Source organism: Haemaphysalis longicornis, unplaced genomic scaffold, assembly GCF_048455015.1.
Source record: "Haemaphysalis longicornis isolate Haplotype H1 unplaced genomic scaffold, Haemaphysalis longicornis Haplotype H1 scaffold_18, whole genome shotgun sequence".
NCBI classification, from domain to species: domain Eukaryota; kingdom Metazoa; phylum Arthropoda; class Arachnida; order Ixodida; family Ixodidae; genus Haemaphysalis; species Haemaphysalis longicornis.
Genome location: NW_027526282.1, coordinates 828850 through 846027, shown reverse-complemented (window position 1 = coordinate 846027; position 17178 = coordinate 828850). Strand labels below are relative to the sequence as shown.

The 17178-nt window shown below is 49.9% G+C and overlaps 1 pseudogene; it reads right to left on the bottom strand.

Annotated features, from left to right (window-relative positions):
* Window positions 1–717: 717 nt before the first annotated feature.
* LOC144166621 (uncharacterized) overlaps window positions 718–17178 on the bottom strand; it is a 32916-nt pseudogene continuing 16455 nt past the window's right edge.

Genomic DNA, 17178 nt, shown 5'->3' with positions numbered 1-17178 from the left:
GGGATTCTTTCGTTGTGTTCTCTGTCGTATTCCTTCCTAATTTGATGTTCCATTGTGCCGCCACGTTCCGCGCACGCGTCATGCGCACGTATCCTTTCCCTCCTCGCCGATCTCTCCCCTGTCACTTATCTCCCCTCCGTCCGCCGCCGCCCTCCGCCTCCTCCCCTCCATCGGGCCGCTGCTTCATGCCGGGCACTTGCGGGGTAGGAGATATGGCTTGACTTCTAGCGCTCAAGGTTTTCTATACAGGCTTCGATTGTTTGTAGATTTCGGAAGAAGCGAAGACGCCAAGGCGCCAGCCAGCAGCTTCCTTACCAGCTCCTGCATTAACGTCACATTAGCTTGCACTGCAGATTGGCGCTCCTTCCGTCCGGATAAATTTGGAGTTTCAGCACCCCTTTGCGAGCTCCTTCTCCTATAACTGTTTCTTCAAAGATACGTTGGCATCCTGACAACGCTGCCTCGACAACATGCCTCAATAATTGTTACATAGCCGGCGTACACAAGTGCGTGGACGACAGACGAGACAGCGCTGGGGACTGATCCGTTTATTCCTCCATGAACACACTATTTAAAGCATAGCAAGGGAGAGGGAGTTGGGAAGAAACAAAGGGCGAGGACAGGCATGACGCTCAGTTGTTGATACGTCACACGCATGGCTCAGGCCGCAGGAGATAACATAGCAAGCCGATTTACAACATTTCTCCTCCCTTAGTATTAAAAACGCTGTACAGGCTTCTTTTCCCGAGTAGAGCGTCGCAAAACTTGCGGGGGTTCCTCTGCCTTCTGGATAGACAGCGACGGTTGTGCAGGTGCCACCTGGTCTGCTGGCTGCTCGTTCGAATCGCCTTTGTTATCGGTCGTTGTGGACGCAGCTGCAGCCGAAGGGCTCCCCTCGTCTTGGTCTCGGTGAACGCCGCTCCGAGCGGATGCCTTGCTCGGCCTGGAACGCATTTGGTCTATGTGACGTCGAACCACCCCACCAGGCGTTTGTATGGTGACCATGCGCGACCCTGTAGTGGACGGAAAATTCCCTGGTGTCCATTGCTTCCCCTGGCCGTAGTTACGGGCGTACACGGCTGTATCGGGCGGCAGTGTCCACTCTTCGGTATCCCGGGTTGACCCTGGAAAAGGTGGGAAACATCAGTCCAAGCGAGGGCAGATCAGGTAGCCAAATAGAAGTTCAGAAAGGGTTTTTTCTCTCGTGGTACGGCGTTCTACTGTATTTGAAAAGAACTTTCACTAATTTCTCTTTTAATGTGCCTTCGCTTATCTTCATTAAAGCTTCCTTAATCGTCCGAACAGCTCGTTCAGAGAGCCCGTTAGATTGTGGGTGATACACAGCCGTACGGAGGTGTGCGATGTTATTGCTCTTCGCAAAGGTGAGAATTCTTCACTAGTGAACTGCCTGCCAGTTCGTAACTATTGTGCGTGGACACGGAATGTGGCAAAAATGCTGAGTAAGCTGGCAATTGCAGACTGCGTGCTTGCCTGCATCATGGTCAAGCCTAAAATACACTTAGTGGCAGCATCCACGACCACCAGTAATCATGCTGCCTGCGACCGGCCCGGCGAAATCGGCGTGCAGACTCGAACATTTTTTTTTAACGGCTGGCCAACTCATTGGTTGAGCAGAGGCTGGCCAAGGCAGGTTTTGCACGCAGTTGTGGCATGACGCAGAGGGGTGTTCTATCTCTCGGTCTAGTTCCGGCCACCAGAATACCGATCTCGCGACAGCCTTCATTGCCGATTACCATTGATGTGTCTCATGCAGCATATGTAGCACCCGTTCTCGTGCTTGTGTGTGAACAACTCGATGACCCCAGTATAACAACCCATGAGCCACGGATAGTTCTAACCGGCGGTCCGAGAATGGCACCAGCTCTGTGTCCTTTACATGTTTCGGCCAGTCATGCTTGGTGTACTCCACGAGAGAGAGAGAGAGAGAGAGAGAGAGAGAGAGAGAGAGAGAACAACTTTATTGAGCCGCACAAAATTGCGGTGAACACGTGCCGGGTGGGGTGGTTTCCTCTTCACGGGACACATAGGCTTCCGCGGCTGCCTGGCTCCTGGAGATCAGGACGAGCTGGTCTTCCAAGGCGGGGCTGGTTAGCAAGGTCTCCCATCGCCCGTTAAGGGATGTCAGAAGGGTGGTGGAGGGTTGGGTAACTGGTGGGGTATTGTCTCGGTGAAATCGCACTCTCCGATGACATGCCGGATTGTGCCCAATTGCCCACAGAAGCTACACTCTTTCTCGTATATCTCTGAGTACATTCTGCTTTAGAGATAGGGGTGCGGAAAGGATCCTGCTTGTATTTGCCTATAGATCGTTTGGTGCGCTCTGCTGAGAGATTTATGCGGGTCAGGGTACCGCCTTCTGCCTCCCTGTAGTGGCTGGTGATGTCCTTGTAAGTCGTTATGGCGTGCGGCTCGTGCTCGTCTGCCCGGTCTTCAAGTTCTCGGGACAGCTGGTGGGCGAGTTCGTTGCCTTCCAGTCCTGAGTGAGCCGGTGTCCATATCAGTTCGACTTTCTGCTTGGGTATGCGGTATGTTGAGGGCCGTCAGAGACACCTGCCCTTTTGTATAGTTGTCCTACGCTTTTTGCGACTCCGTGATTATTTTCCTCGCGTTAGGCAGCGTGAGCGCCTAGGCTATTGCGGTAATAGCCTTCCGCTTCTTCCGGGAATGCCGTTTTGAGTACATGACCATCGCTGGGATAAGGTCCCGCGCAGTTAGCGGTTTGAGTTCTTCGACAGACACAGTACCATCATCGAAACTTGCTAGAGCGTAAACAAACTCTGGGGGTTCGCTTCTCGCTGGTGGTGCTGGAGTCTGAGGCGGTAGCCGGCTGAGGGTGTCGGCGATTAGTAGCAACTTACCCGGCGAGTACTGAAGCGTGTAGCTAAATTCACCGAGGTAGAGAGTCCAGCGCTGCATTCGAGCTGCGGCCAACGCTGGCGTCGACTTCGCTTTCAGCAGGCCCAGGAGCGGCTGGTGATCTGTGACCAAGGTAAAATTTCTGTTGAGGAGATAGTCGTGAAATTTTGACGCCCCAAAAACAACGGCCAAGGCCTCTAGTTCTAGCTGGGAGTTTTTCCGCTCAGCACTGGTCAGCGTTCGCGAACGGAAGCCTATGGGACGGTTCACTTTTCCATTCGTATGAAACAGCACGGATCAAATGCCATGCGGAAAAGCGTCACACTCCAGTTTTAATGGCTTTCGGGGGTCGTAGTTAACGAGCACCCCTGCCGTAAGTAGCCACTGCTTTGCGTTGGCAAAGGCGGTGTGTTGAGCTTCTCCCCAGACCCAACGCGCATTTTGCCAAGCAACTGGTACAAGGCGCAAGCAAAGATGACATATTTGGAAGGAACTTGGAGTAATACAACAGCATGTTCAGAAATGAGCGTAGTTCCTGCACATTTGTCGGGCTAGGAGCCTGGGCGATTGCTTCCACATGTTTCTCATTGGGGTGTACGCCGTTTCTGTCGATTTGATGCCCTGAGTACGTGACTGAAGGCTGCCTAAATTTGCATAAGTCTAGACGGAGTTTTACACCGTGCTCACGGAAACGCTGCAGTACCGCTCGCATGGTCATGCTGCTTCCCAACACAACCAACGCATCATCGAGGTAAGCTTGCACGCCTAGTAGCCCCTGCAGGACTGTTTCGATTTTTCGTTGGAAGATGGCTGGGGCAGACGCTATGCCAAAAGGCAGCCTCTTGAAGCTAAATAGCCTTCAATGCGTCTTAATTACGCATAGCTTCTCCGATTCTTCGTCAAGCGGTACTTTATTATACGCGTCACGCAGGTCGAGAGTGCTGAAGTACTCTCCGTTGTTTAGGCACGCAAACATGTCGTCAATCACCGGCAATGGGTACTGCTCCAGTTCGCATACAGGATTTAACGTGATCTTGAAATCGACGCAAATCCGAACTGTTCCATCTTTCTTAAAGACGGGCAGAATGGGCGTAGCCCACTCCGCATGCGCTACCGTTGATAAAATCCCAATTGCTACCAGTCTGTCAAGTTCTTGAGAAACCTTATCACGGAGAGCGAAAGGACTGGATCGTGCCTTAAAAAGCTCCTTCCTTGAGTTGAAGGTGCACAGGGAGACCGCTGATGCCACGGAATTCCGCCCTGAAAACGTCTTAAAACTCGTTGACGATGTCGTCCATGGCTGGGAGACTCGTTGGCTATCCGGCTTTCGCAGTTAAGTTAAGGACAGGTGACCCTGCGTTGCTCAGCTGAAAAATTAGGTCCCACCCGCATAGACTAGGACCGGGGCAATTTAATACTACCAAGGAGACGTCTACTACGACACCCTTGTAAGCTACCTTCATGTCCAATTTTCCTAGGACGGGGAGCTTGCCAAGATAACAGGAAAGCTTGACAGATAAAGGTTGCAATGGCGGCCATATCTCCCGGTTCTTTTTATATCTTTCGCCTGGCACAACGCAGACGCGTGACCCAGTTTCTATCCGCATTGGCATGTCAACGCCGCACCAAGTGAATGTCCTGTGAATAGGGTGCTCTAATTGCCACTTCCGAGATGAAATCAAAGTCCAGAGGTGCATAGCTTCATCTACGTTCCCCTCCGCACAGTCTTCCACCACCGCCAGTGCTCGTCCCCGCATGCCTTGCGTCTGTACGGTTTCGCGTTTCCTCGAAGCGTCGCTCGAATACATTTTCGCAAGGTGACCCGGCCTACCACAGTGATATCACCTACTCTTGTCCCAGCCGCATGAGTGGCTGTTATGCTACTTACTTCAGCAGCGTCCACATTTTACAGTAGGCTCGCTCGTCAACACGCGCTGCGCGTCAACCTTCAGGACGGTAGTTGTGTCGCCCGATATCTTATTTGCGTCATCTTTTGCCGTTTCGGCTGATAATTCTATCGCTTCGGTCTCTTCCAGAGCCAAGGTTGCTTTTGCCAAAAGCTGTTTTTGCAAGGCTTTTGATCTGACACCACAGACTATACGGTCGCGGAGCATTCGTTCCAGCATGCTGCCGAAATTGCAGTTGTCTGGAATGCGTCGGATGTCGACAAGGAAATGTTGCAAAAGCTCACCTTCGTGCTGACATCGATTGAAGAACCGGAAGCTTTCCGTTTTCTCCTGGCGCTTCGGGTAAAAATATTTATCCAGCGCCTTAACCACTTCTTCGCAGGTTAGGCTGTTCGGTTTCTTTGGAGTGACCCTTCCCATCAGAATCTGCACAGTCCTCGTGTTTAACGCTGCTACGAGCAACGCCCTTTTTTTCGCTGTGTCGGTAACAACCATTGCTTCGAAATAAGCTTCTGCCTTGATGACTGTGTGCTTTCCAATTGTCCCTCTCGCCGTCATACTCAGGAAGATGGTGGTGGACCATGGCTGCCGTTGTCATTGCTGCGGGTTCTTGAAAGACCGTACCGTGGTTTTTCTCGCCGTGTTCTTCTTTTACTTCATGGGTTCCTTTCTTGCTCGTCGTCACTGTTACATAGCCGGCGCACACACGGTGCGTGGACGACAGACGAGACAGCGCTGGGGGCTGAACCGCCTATTCGTCCGTGAACACTGTATCCAAAGCATAGCAACGGAGAGGGAGTTGGGAAGGAAGAAAGGGCAAGGAAAGACATGACGGTCAGTTGTTGATACGTCACACGCCTGGCTCAGGCGGTGGGAGATAGCATAGCATGCCGATTTACAACAATAATAATGTAGGATCTTCACGATTTTGTCCTTAGACTCAGGAAAACGAATGTTAGTGTGTATGCTTTGAGCCCCCTTAATACTGGAACATAAAAGACCTACGAGCATCTATCTGTGAGACAATTGAACCTAAAGGCCCTGACCCCACTATCTTGGTCCTGGTATATTGCCAATACTCTGCCTATCTTGGTCGTCGTGTGCAAAACGTAGTTGCCTTCGCGACTCCGAGCTCACCTAATTCATTCTGATCCGCTGTACTCGAGACATGTTCTTACGGTTTGCCATTAGTTCCATCGTTGTCGGAATTAGTTTTCACGTTTGTTTCCTACAAACTACCTTCAAAAAGCTGCTGCTGATTCTATGATTGCTGTTGTTGGATTGTCATTCAGCAGCAAGTTGCGCATTTCTTGGCGATAGACGACAGTAGCAGGGATGGTGGCGAGACGGTCAGGCCATTTAATAACGCGTTTGTTTTGTTTTAGAGGAGCTGCGATGGGACGACACTTCGCTCTGAGAAACGCTGCTGTCGGCGTTTAGTGATAGAGGCGTCTACGACACTCTAGAAAGTGTTGTCGACTTGTACATGTAGGAGTCGGCCGAAAAAACCAAGCGAGCAACCAAGCAAGCAAACGGCGTGGAAAGACATTTCCAACACCGCAGACACAAAGTCCTCTGCCGAGTCGACCCGACAGCAAAACAATCGACGTAACCGGCTTGTTTTTGCTTCCGCTCGGGCAGGCTAGTTCTACGGCCTTTGCAGGTTACTGCGTCGAGTAATTCTTTAGTTGTTGTCTTTTTTTGGGTCTGATAATAATCTTAGCATCTTCTTTGGGGAGGCTGGAATGTCTTCTGTTATTTATGACGTTGAAGCACGGCTCCTGTGCAGCGTTCGCGTGGCTGGGAAAACAAGTGCGAGCTGAAAAGATTTAAACTTTATTTTCAATGTCCAGCTGAAGTAGCTAAAAATTCTTACATTTTGAGCGTTCGTAAGAAGCTCGCAGAGGACTACCAATAACGCGGTAATTAGCGGAAGAGCGAAAAAGGCAAATGTGATACTTACGTTACGTTTGTTAATGCGGCGGTAAGTGATGATGATGATGATGCTTTGTGGTTTCCACTTTGTAACGGGGTGGCGTTGCACAGCGGCCTTAGTCGCGACACCACTGTACAATTACCCCGCAAAAAATACAAACAAAATAAACAAAAAAATAGTGTCACAATTAAAAGAAAATACTTTACCAAAATTTTTTTTTGCTAGTCTCACTTCTTTCTTCGCATGTTTTCTCAGATTGTTCTCTGGTCTTTTCCTACCAACATTCTAACCTTCTTTTACTAACGTCTAGTGCTGTCCAGTTCACTTTTCCGCTAACCTTAAAGCCAAGGGCTTCCGCAAGCTTGATGGCTCCATCACTAAGGACTGGACGAATACTTTGGCACTCCGTTACAATATGTCGCATGGTTTCTGGCTCATTTCCGCAGCCTGCGCATAGTTCTTCCGGTACCGGCTCGCGGATAAGCGTTTTTGTCCGCAAGCAACCCCCTCGGGCTACAAAAAGCAGTGCACACCCTTTGGTATTATCGAATAGTTTTTCCCTTGTGATCTCCTGCTTCCCGATCCTGTAGATATTGAAGGACTTCTTCGCATCCATGCTCTTTTTCCCGGTCGTTGTTTCTCTTTCTCTCAGTTTATTTTTTTATTGCCTTGGTCGTTTCCCCTGCACTTCCAGGTTTCATATACTTTGTCCTGAGCCTTCTGGTTCATTTCCTTCATTGTGTGTCCACGCTTTTTATATAAAGATACCGTAACACTTTGGCCGCCCCTCTCTGATTGTTGCCATCTGTACTTAAGAACACGTGCTGTGTCAAAACAAATTGCAATTTGTCGCCTGACACATAGTTATATTCACTGCGAATCTAATGTTTCGCTGATGTGCATTTTGTGGGATATATTGATGTTTTAACAAATAAATGCTGCTTGAATGATTATGGGCTCTAGTGCACCAACGCTACACAGGTGATTAGGCGGACTGTAGTGGAAAGCTCCGGATTAATTTTGACCACCTGGGTGTCCTAAACGTCTGGTGAAATCTCAAACAGACGGACATTTTTGCTTTTCACCTCCATCATAAAAGCAGCCGTCGTGGCCGGGAATCGAACCCGCATCCATGAGCTAAGAATAATTTGTAGTTGGAAGTAGCACCTGTCTCTGTCGTCCTGCTTCATCCTTAGTGCTATTTTTCTCGGTTTAGACATCCACATTTGGCTCTTCTTGTGGGGTGTGTTGCTTTTTTATTCAGGTATTGTCGTATGGGATATGCGTCTTTTCCAAAATCGTATGAAGCTGGGCATAAAATAAACCTTTGAGTCACTGCACGCCTCAAGTCACAAATGTTGCAAGCAAATATAGTACATACGCAAAAAGCTTTTGCTCTGTTCTTATTGCGTAAACAACTACCTTGCGTATATATCGTTTATATACCAAACCAAAACGATTTGGGCCATATTAGATACACCACCTGCCCCGTTTCATGCGGAAACGCCTCCGCGAAAGCTCACTGGTTATGTTTTCATGGCCAAGCTGCCGTGCTCCTGCCTTGTGCGGGGACGCGGCGACGCGGAGCGTGCGGTGAAGCGGTGCTGCCCTCGTGTGGTAAGCCACGCCCCCCCCCCCTCCCAAATACGCGCAAGAAAAAATCTCATGATCCGGGCCGGCATTACGAGGAGGAGGATAATACTTAATTGAACAGTGAGGTCGAGCTCGTAAGTGGGCGGGGTCCTCCGTCCAGGACTCCGTTGGTGCGGCCCGCCATCGTCGCCCTTTGACCGAGCCAAAGCTGCTTGCTTAGGTTTGAGCTGCAAATTCCCTCTCCCACTGCTCGTATGCAGGACTGGTACTTGGTGCAAGGTCTGGGTTGGAAGGCCATGCCCAAACAGTATGGAAGAGCGTTGCTTGGCTGCCGCAGTGCCTGCACAGGGGTAGTATAATATGGGGCGATGGCGTGTAGCCGTGCGGGATGTGGAAATGTGTTAGTTTGGAGTTGTCGGATAGTGAATTGCTGTTCTTTTGTTAATTTTTCTACCGGTGGCAGGAAGGTGCGTCGTGTGAGTATTTAGTGTTGGGTGATGTCGTTGTATAGAATAAGTGAGTGAGTGTCTGGTCCTCTCGTAGTCTTCTTGTGGTGCCCGGCGAGCAAGATCTCGGGCGTGAGCGTGAGCCACTGCATTGCTGCGAAGGCATGAGTGGGCACTCGTCCAAATGATTTTGATTGTTTTTTCACAAGAGTTTTCGGCTAGGATGCCTAGGGCTTTCGTGGAAATCCTTCCTGCTATGTACTTTCGACAAGCCGCTTTGGAGTCTGTTATAATGATTCTGGCTTGGGTCTGGGTTATGGCTAATGCGAGCGCTGCTTCTTCCACTTCGAGAATGCTAGCCTCGTGAAGGGTGATACTAGTAATAGGACCAGTGGGGGTGCCGAAAACCGCTGTTTTGGTATTTGCATGTGCGTAGTCCCGTGCGTTTGTGAGTACTGTTGTTTTTGAGGGACAGTACAGCCTTTCAAGAGGTTGTGCCATGGCTGTTTTCTGCCTTCGTGGTGCTGAGGGGTCGTATTTCTTGAAGGGGAGCAATTTTTAGCTTCAATCTAATTTCCAGTTGTATGTCTCCGGCAGTCTCCATTTCCACTAAGGGGACGTATCCCAGGTTCATATGTACTTGCCGGCCTGTCGGAGTCGCGCTTTCTGGGCGTTCAGGTGCGCCTTTGTAAGCTCGTCTATGGCGTTGTGCACACGTAGCGCCATCAAACAAGACGTAGAAATGCTTGTTGGAAGTCCGAGTGCTTGTTTAAAGGGAGGAAGAGACTCAAGTCCGGCCGTAGGTCAGACTATCTCGGTAGGAGACGTTGTCCAATCTTCCGCTTAGGTTGTTCCTGATTTGAAGCTAACAACCCGACTACTACTTTTTGCCACATACTTCTGTCTGCAAAACATACGCATTACCTCGAAGCATCCAGGTGATACAGATGTTGCATCACTCCTATAAAACGAGATCCTGCCGACTTCTTTAGAAGATAGACGAACCCGGTTGTGAGAACCAGGAAAATGATTTTCGATCACTGCAAGATCCCAAAGCGACCTTCGTTTATTCTCAAACACAATAAGAACAACATCGCCAACTTCAGCGCTGCTTAAAGATGCATTGTTTTCAGTGTGGGCGGAAGGCCGCTGTAGAATGTATTTTCTACATCTTGGGGAACAGCGCGAACTAACAGGGACATAATAAGAAAGAAGTGGACAGGACTAGCGCTGACTTTCAACTCGATTTATTGGAAAAGACGTAACTACTAATACATACACAGAATCCTCTTCTCCCACCACGCCACGTGCCCACACCAGCCAATGACATACAATCACGACCAAAACACTCCACTGTTGACAACGCACCCTTCTTAACACTGGTACACTTTATCGCGACGACCGCTCGAAATAACCAAATTCTTTTCCGTGCAGGACAACTGATGCTTCACTGATACAATCACTCCCCTACTTTCTGATGTAGTATGATTCCATCAACCCTCTAGTACGCCTGTCTTTATGCTCATACAGGATATCAGTCTTGCGGAAAAGCGAATAGCAACGGTGCTTACACGAGCGGCAATGTTCGGCCAGACGTGCGTAATCATCTCTTTTAAGCTTGTTGCGATGCTCCAATCATCGAACGTTTAAGCAGCGACTTGTCTGACCAACATACACTTTTCCGCACCATACAACATACACTTTTCCATCCTTCGTTCCTTCGTTCCTCTGACGGAACGAAGGATGGGAGGTTTCAAGGCTATTAGCTTCGACGTGGTTCGATGTTTATTACTCCTTACCGCATGATAAGTTGCTTAAAGCAGTTAAGTCATGCATACAGGATGATAATGATTAAATTCGGTTTAGGAATTACTGCGGGGTTTCTGTCGAATCCTTTTTAGAACTCGTGTTTATGTACTTGAAGGCCACTGTTGTAGCCTGGGGAGATAAACAAGGCCACTGTTGTAGCCTGGGGAGATAAAGAACTAATCCAGCGTAAGTAACATTTTTCTTGCCGTTATAGACAGAGCGGTGCGAAGTGCTTTGCGGGGGGTGGTGGAAGTAGTCCTTCGTTTTGTTGATGACTATTTGGTGTTTCTGCCGGGGACCATGGTTAGCCAACGTGGTATTGATGTGTTAAAGGTTTTCACTGAAAACGGAGAAGGTCTGCTGTTCACCCTGCAATTACCTAGCAATGATGAACTCCAGTTTGTTGACTTACAGCTTCGCTTTAAGTCAGATCTTACGTGTTTCCTGTATAAGCCAAGGTAAAAAAACCACTGTTGAATTACAATACAGGACACTCGAAGCTCATAAAGAAAGGAATAGCCTTATCCTGCTTACGGGCTTCATTGACACGTTCCTGTTCTGATTCAGTCTGTGAGGCTATGCGTGACCTACGCGAACTATGCGTTCGCTTTCAGAAACAGGCATTTCCTCACCAAAACACCATTGTCAAAAAAGCACCCCAAACTTTGACGAAACACCGAAAGGCGATGTGCATGTACCTAGCCACGGATATCTTCAAGTACCTCTAACTTTGAAGTCAGTGAGCTAAACAGAGCAGGAAACGTTTTTCTTGTTTGTTTTCTCCAAATGATGTGCGGGTTTACTGCATCTGTTTCGGCTGATTTTTTATTGTCAACTTCACTCAGCTAGAAAATAAACGTATTTAGTGGTTGGCTACTCCCCGTACACGCCTTTTGAGTTATCTCTACTTTGTTGTCGCATTAACAAATTTTTAAAGGTGCGGCAAGCGTGGAGTCACTGAGGACAAGTGCGTTTGAACGACGCGCCAGACTCGCTACCGTGTTTAACTGGCGGCGCATAGCGGCGTCGCCGTGCAGTAGCGGTGACGGTGCCTTCCCGTGTATTTCTGGTTCTTTTTCCAGGGACTGAAAGAATGTATACACGAGGCGCTGTTTGCTCACATCCCCTTTCCCAGGGCCGGATGATGACCAGCTATTTTTTTTAGTTTCAAAAAATTCACAAAAGTGGTTTTAAGGAAGGTAGGGATTCATAAAACATTAGCGTTTTCCGTGGTGTACCCGCAATTTTGCACCCCACCCTAACATGGTTGTCAGACCGGAATATCTACTTTGTGACTTTGTGCAGTCTTGTTCGTTTTCGGGTTTACGTTTTTTTTAAATAGGGTGGTAAACATCGGGTGCTATTTTTGAAAGTGACAATTGGGGAGAAATGGGGTCGTTTTACAAAACCATTCCGAAATTCAGTTTCTTTTAGTTTAAGTACTCAGTTTATATTCTCACAAGGTATCACGAGCTTCTTAACTCTAACGCGCTTAAATTTCTGTTGGGTTCTAACTGTTGTGGGAGGGACATCACGGTTTTTCAGCAAACCTTGTCAGATATTTGGCGTTTCTTTGGGAACCAGTCAATAATAGTGATAGTGAAGAGCATTGATGACCTTTGAGAAATAGAAAATTTTATTCACGAAAAGCTGGGCATCCATATTTTACACATTCTCGTTTACATACAGTATCATTTGTACTCGCAACATGGTCTGCAATGAAGACCTGCCCTATCTTTGAACGCATCTCAGCTGGGAGAAACTTTTCTCGACCTCACAGCTTCTATTAGCTAGGCAAAACAATGTCAGTGCAGCATTTGCCAGCCTGGGATAAAGACCGGTAGCGTCATGTTTTGCTGTGTCATGCTGAATTCGAAAGCTGTGTTTGTGGAGCTTCCCTCCAGCAAGTACTAAATAAGAACGGCGGACCGTGAGCACAATATTGGGTCAATCGCTACTTTGAAAAGGTCCATCCAAGGAGAAATCGCGTTTGACACGATTCTCCTGCACCATGTTCGGGGTGTAGCAATCGGGTAAAATCAGATTTTACCCGAAAACCAGCAGCTATATTTATGTAGCTCTGTCGCCTAGTGTAAAATGCCCTTTCGGTTTTATTTTTTTCTCGCGCCCGTGCTGTTTTCCCCTTTCTTCCGTTCTTTCCTTTCCTCTTACTTTATTCCTTCGCCTCGCGTCACTGCGTTGTTACCCTCTTAACCCGACAGACCGCGGGAAGTTCAAAAGCTTTTGTTATGGAGTGCGTTGACTTCTGTAGCTTCTTTATTTTCACAGGGGAGCTGTTTTACAATCTGAAATTTTGCCTTTGCAGAACAAAATACCAAGAAAATGCCGAGCGTTCTCGAAAGCGTGCCTCGCGGCGACAGCCATTTCGCGCAGTTGCTCTAGTACAAAAAGCACCAGCTCATGCGCTGTCGTCAAGCGCTACCCAGCATGTAAAAACACTTCAGTGCTTATACTGAACATGAAAAGACACCCTAAGGTCGGCGGGGCCGCCACATTCTCTCGAAGCCATTATGGATAATTGGAGACTTGCTACCAGCGCGCAAATCCTTCCCAGGATGGTTTGCAGATGAGGCCACTGCTGCCTCGTGTCGCTGAGGACCTGACAATGCTGAGGAGGGCTTCTGTTCCACCTATATTATCTATTGGGGCGGAAAATTAGGGGTGGACAAAAATCGATATATATATATTTATATTGTAAGGGATATAGTTGACCCTCCGGTAGTAGACCGAACGTTGTTTATTGGAAGGAGCAGAAGCAAGGCGAGCGCAGGTACAAGCGTACGGACGATGGCCGAACACACGCGCCAAGCACCTTCTGCCGTACTTCTTCTTCCACTGCTACCAGCGTGCGCGCATACTGTCGTGCGTAGATTGGCCGCGATCGCGTGGCACTCTTTCTTGATGTGGCGCATACCCGGATAAGCTGATGGCGTTACAAGAGCTGCTCGTTATCCTTGCTACAATCGCCCCCGGTGAAAAGGAGCCATCCTGGCGACTTAGGGTGAGGACGACACCAGGGGGTCGTAGTAGGGCTTCAGTGGTTGAACGTGGACTGTTTCACGCCCCCGGCGGCGAAGATCAGAGGAGGGAGTGACTGGTTCCACAATGTAGTTCACGGGCGAACTGCGGGCGATGACTTTGTAAGGGCCATGATATTTGGCGACAAGTTTAGAGGAGAGACCCGGTGTTGGGCAGGGCACCCAAAGCCAGACATGTGAGCAGGGTTCAAATGTCGGAGGGGTGGTGAAATCGTCACGGCGATGCTTCTGGCGCTGTTGGTCTGCAGTTGTAAAGAAACGGGCGAGTTGGCGACACTCTTCGTCGTGCTGCGCTAGTTGCGAAACCGGTTTAAATTCTGTGGCGTCAGGGTTGTAAGGCAGAATGGTGTCCAGTGTACAGGTCGGCTCGCGTCCATAAAGTAGGAAAAACGGAGAAAATCCTGTCGTTGTCAGCGTAGCCGTGTTGTATGCATACATTATGAACGGATGTAAGAGGTCCCAATTGGAGTGATCCGACGACACGTACATTGATAGCATATCTCCCAGGTGCGGTTGAAGCGCTCTGTGAGCCCATTGGTTTGCGGGTGGTACGAGGAGCTCGTGCGGTGAACAACGTGGCATTCGGCGAGTAGAGCTTTCACAACGTCCGATAGGAAAACGCGGCCACGATCACTCAGAAGTTCCCGAGGCGCTCCGTGAAGAAGTACAAAGTTACGCAAAAGAAAACTGGCGACGTCACGAGCCGTGGATGCCGGCAAGGCAGCTGTTTCGGCGTACCTTGTGAGGTGGTCGACCGCTACAATTATCCACCGGTTACCGGCAGCCGTTAAAGGCAGGGGCCCGTACAGATCGATTCCAACGCGATCAAAGGGTTTCGAGGGGCACGGTAGTGGTTGCAACGGGGCTGTAGAGCAAATAGGCGGTGATTTGCGACGCTGACACTCCGGACATGAGCGCACGTACTTCCGCACGTAGGTATACATGCCCCTCCAATTGTAACGTAGGCGTAGTCGCTCGTACGTTTTGAGGACGCCAGCGTGCGCGCAACTCGGGTCGGCATGAAAGGCGGAGCAGATGTCGGCACGCAGATGGCGTGGGATAACCAAAAGCCACTTGCGACCGTCCGAGTTGTAATTCCGACGATAAAGGAGCTCTTCACGCAGTTGGTAGTGAGAGGCTTGTCGCAGCAGTGCTCTGGGTGCGCCGGTAGCTGAAGGACCAGACAGGACGCCGATGAGGGAAGCTACCCATGGGTCCTTACGCTGCTCGGCAGTCATGTTGGTGATACCGAGCGACGACAAGCTACAGTCCGCTGCGGCAAGGTGAGACACGTCAGCCGGGATTGGAGAGCGGGAGAGGGCGTCAGCATCCGAATGCTTACGGCCAGAACGGTAAACCACGCGGATATCATATTCTTGCAGGCGAAGAGCCCACCGCCCAAGACGACCTGAAGGATCCTTCAGGGAGGCGAGCCAACAAAGCGCGGGGTGATCGGTCACCGCGTCAAATGGGTGGCCATACAAGTACGGGCGGAACTTCCCAAGCGCCCATATTATGGCCAAACATTCCTTCTCTGTGACGGAGTAATTTGTTTCTGCTTTCGTCAGTGCCCGACTTGCGTACGCAACAACATACTCCTCAAAGCCGGATTTCCGCTGAGCGACACGGCACCGAGGCCAATCCCACTCGCATCAGTGTGCACTTCAGTGGGGCCCGATGGTTCGAAATGCCGTAATATAGGCGGGGATGTCAACAAACGACGCAGTGTCGCAAACGCCTGGTCGCAGGATGGTGACCAAGCAGAAATGCCGCTGTCGTTACCGAGGAGCTTGGTAAGAGGTGAAATGATGGTCGCGAAGTTGCGAACAAACCTTCGAAAATAAGAACAGAGGCCAATGAAGCTCCGAAGCGCCTTCAGTGTGATCGGCTTCGGGAACTCTGCAACGGCTCGAAGCTTTGTTGCGTCGGGGCTGATGCCGTCTTTGGAAACGACATGACCCAGGATGGTAAGCTTGCGTGCGGCGAAGCGGCATTTTTTGAGGTTTAGCTGCAGCCCAGCGTTCGCAAGGCAAGCCAGGACTTATTCTAGGCGAATCAGGTGTGTCTCGAAATCGGGAGAGAAAACGACTACGTCGTCCAGGTAACAGAGGCACGTCTTCCACTTAAGGCCACGGAGGAGACTGTCCACCATTCTTTCGAATGTGGCGGGGGCGTTGCAAAGCCCAAACGGCATAACGTTAAATTCGTAAAGGCCGTCTGGGGTTACAAATGCCGTCTTTGCGCGATCAGCCTCGGCCATGGGAACTTGCCAGTACCCGGAGCGTAAGTCGAGTGACAAGAAAAATTCCGCTCCCTGCAGACAGTCCAGCGCATCGTCGATACGTGGAAGAGGGTACACGTCTTTTCTTGTGATGGTATTCAAGCGACGATAATCAACGCAAAACCGAATAGAGCCGTCTTTCTTCTTAACCAGAACCACTAGTGAAGCCCACGGACTCTTCGAGGGGCGAATAACACCTCGTTGAAGCATATCTGTGACGTGGTCTTCAATGGTTCTCCGCTCTGTCGGAGACACACGATATGGGCGCTGTCGAAGTGGAGCATGTGATCCTGTGTCGTTTGAGTGCGTAACAGTAGAAGTGCGGCCCAGCGACGTTTGCGTGCAATCAAAGGAAGAACGAAACTTCGAAAGCAATGAAGTAATACGTTCTCGCTGGGTTGCATCCAGATTGGAGTCGATGCAGTGGGCAAAGGCATCGGATGGCAATAGCCCGGGCGAACATGGAGAAGCACTCAGTTCACTGATCTCAACATGAGAAAGATAACCTGGTACGTCAACAACTAGACGAGAATCTACAAGCTCTGCGAAGCCAAGTGTTTCTCCCTGTAGAAGAGCGCACGGGGTCGCTGACGGATAGGTCACCAACATAGTGGTGGCGCCATCACGCACAGCCAAAACGGCGGAAGGTAGTGGAAGGCATTTGCGGCGAAAGAAAATGACAGAAGGCGTAAACAAAACAGTGGCGTCGGGGACAGAGGTACAGCACAGGGGCACGATGACGGAGGAGCTGGGCGGGGCGTCGGTGTCTTCAGCGACGAGTAATTTTGTAGCGGCATTACAGGAACCGTCGAAAAGAACAGAAGAAAGCTCGACTTCAGCACGGGAACAATTAATGACAGCGTTATTGTGGGAAAGAAAGTCCCACCCGAGGATGATGTCGTGAGAGCAAGCTGGCAGCACGATGAATTCAATGGTGTAGGAATTGTTCTGGATGACGACACGAACTGTGCAAGCGGCTAGCGGCTTAATGGGCTGTGAACTGGCGGTGCGTAACGAGAGTCCAGAAACGGGCGTCATGACTTTTCGAATAGAACGGCAGAGGTCGGCGTGGATGACCGAAACAGCGGCTCCAGTGTCGATGAGAGCAATGGTAGGGACACCTTCCACAATTACGTCGATAACATTTTTAGGCGAGAAATGAGGACTTCTAGGATTCGATGGCGACGCAGTTCTTGCCTCCGGAACTGCGGCTTTTAGTTTTCCTCTTCGGCATTAGTAGGGCGGCAACGCATGGGAGACACCGAACGGC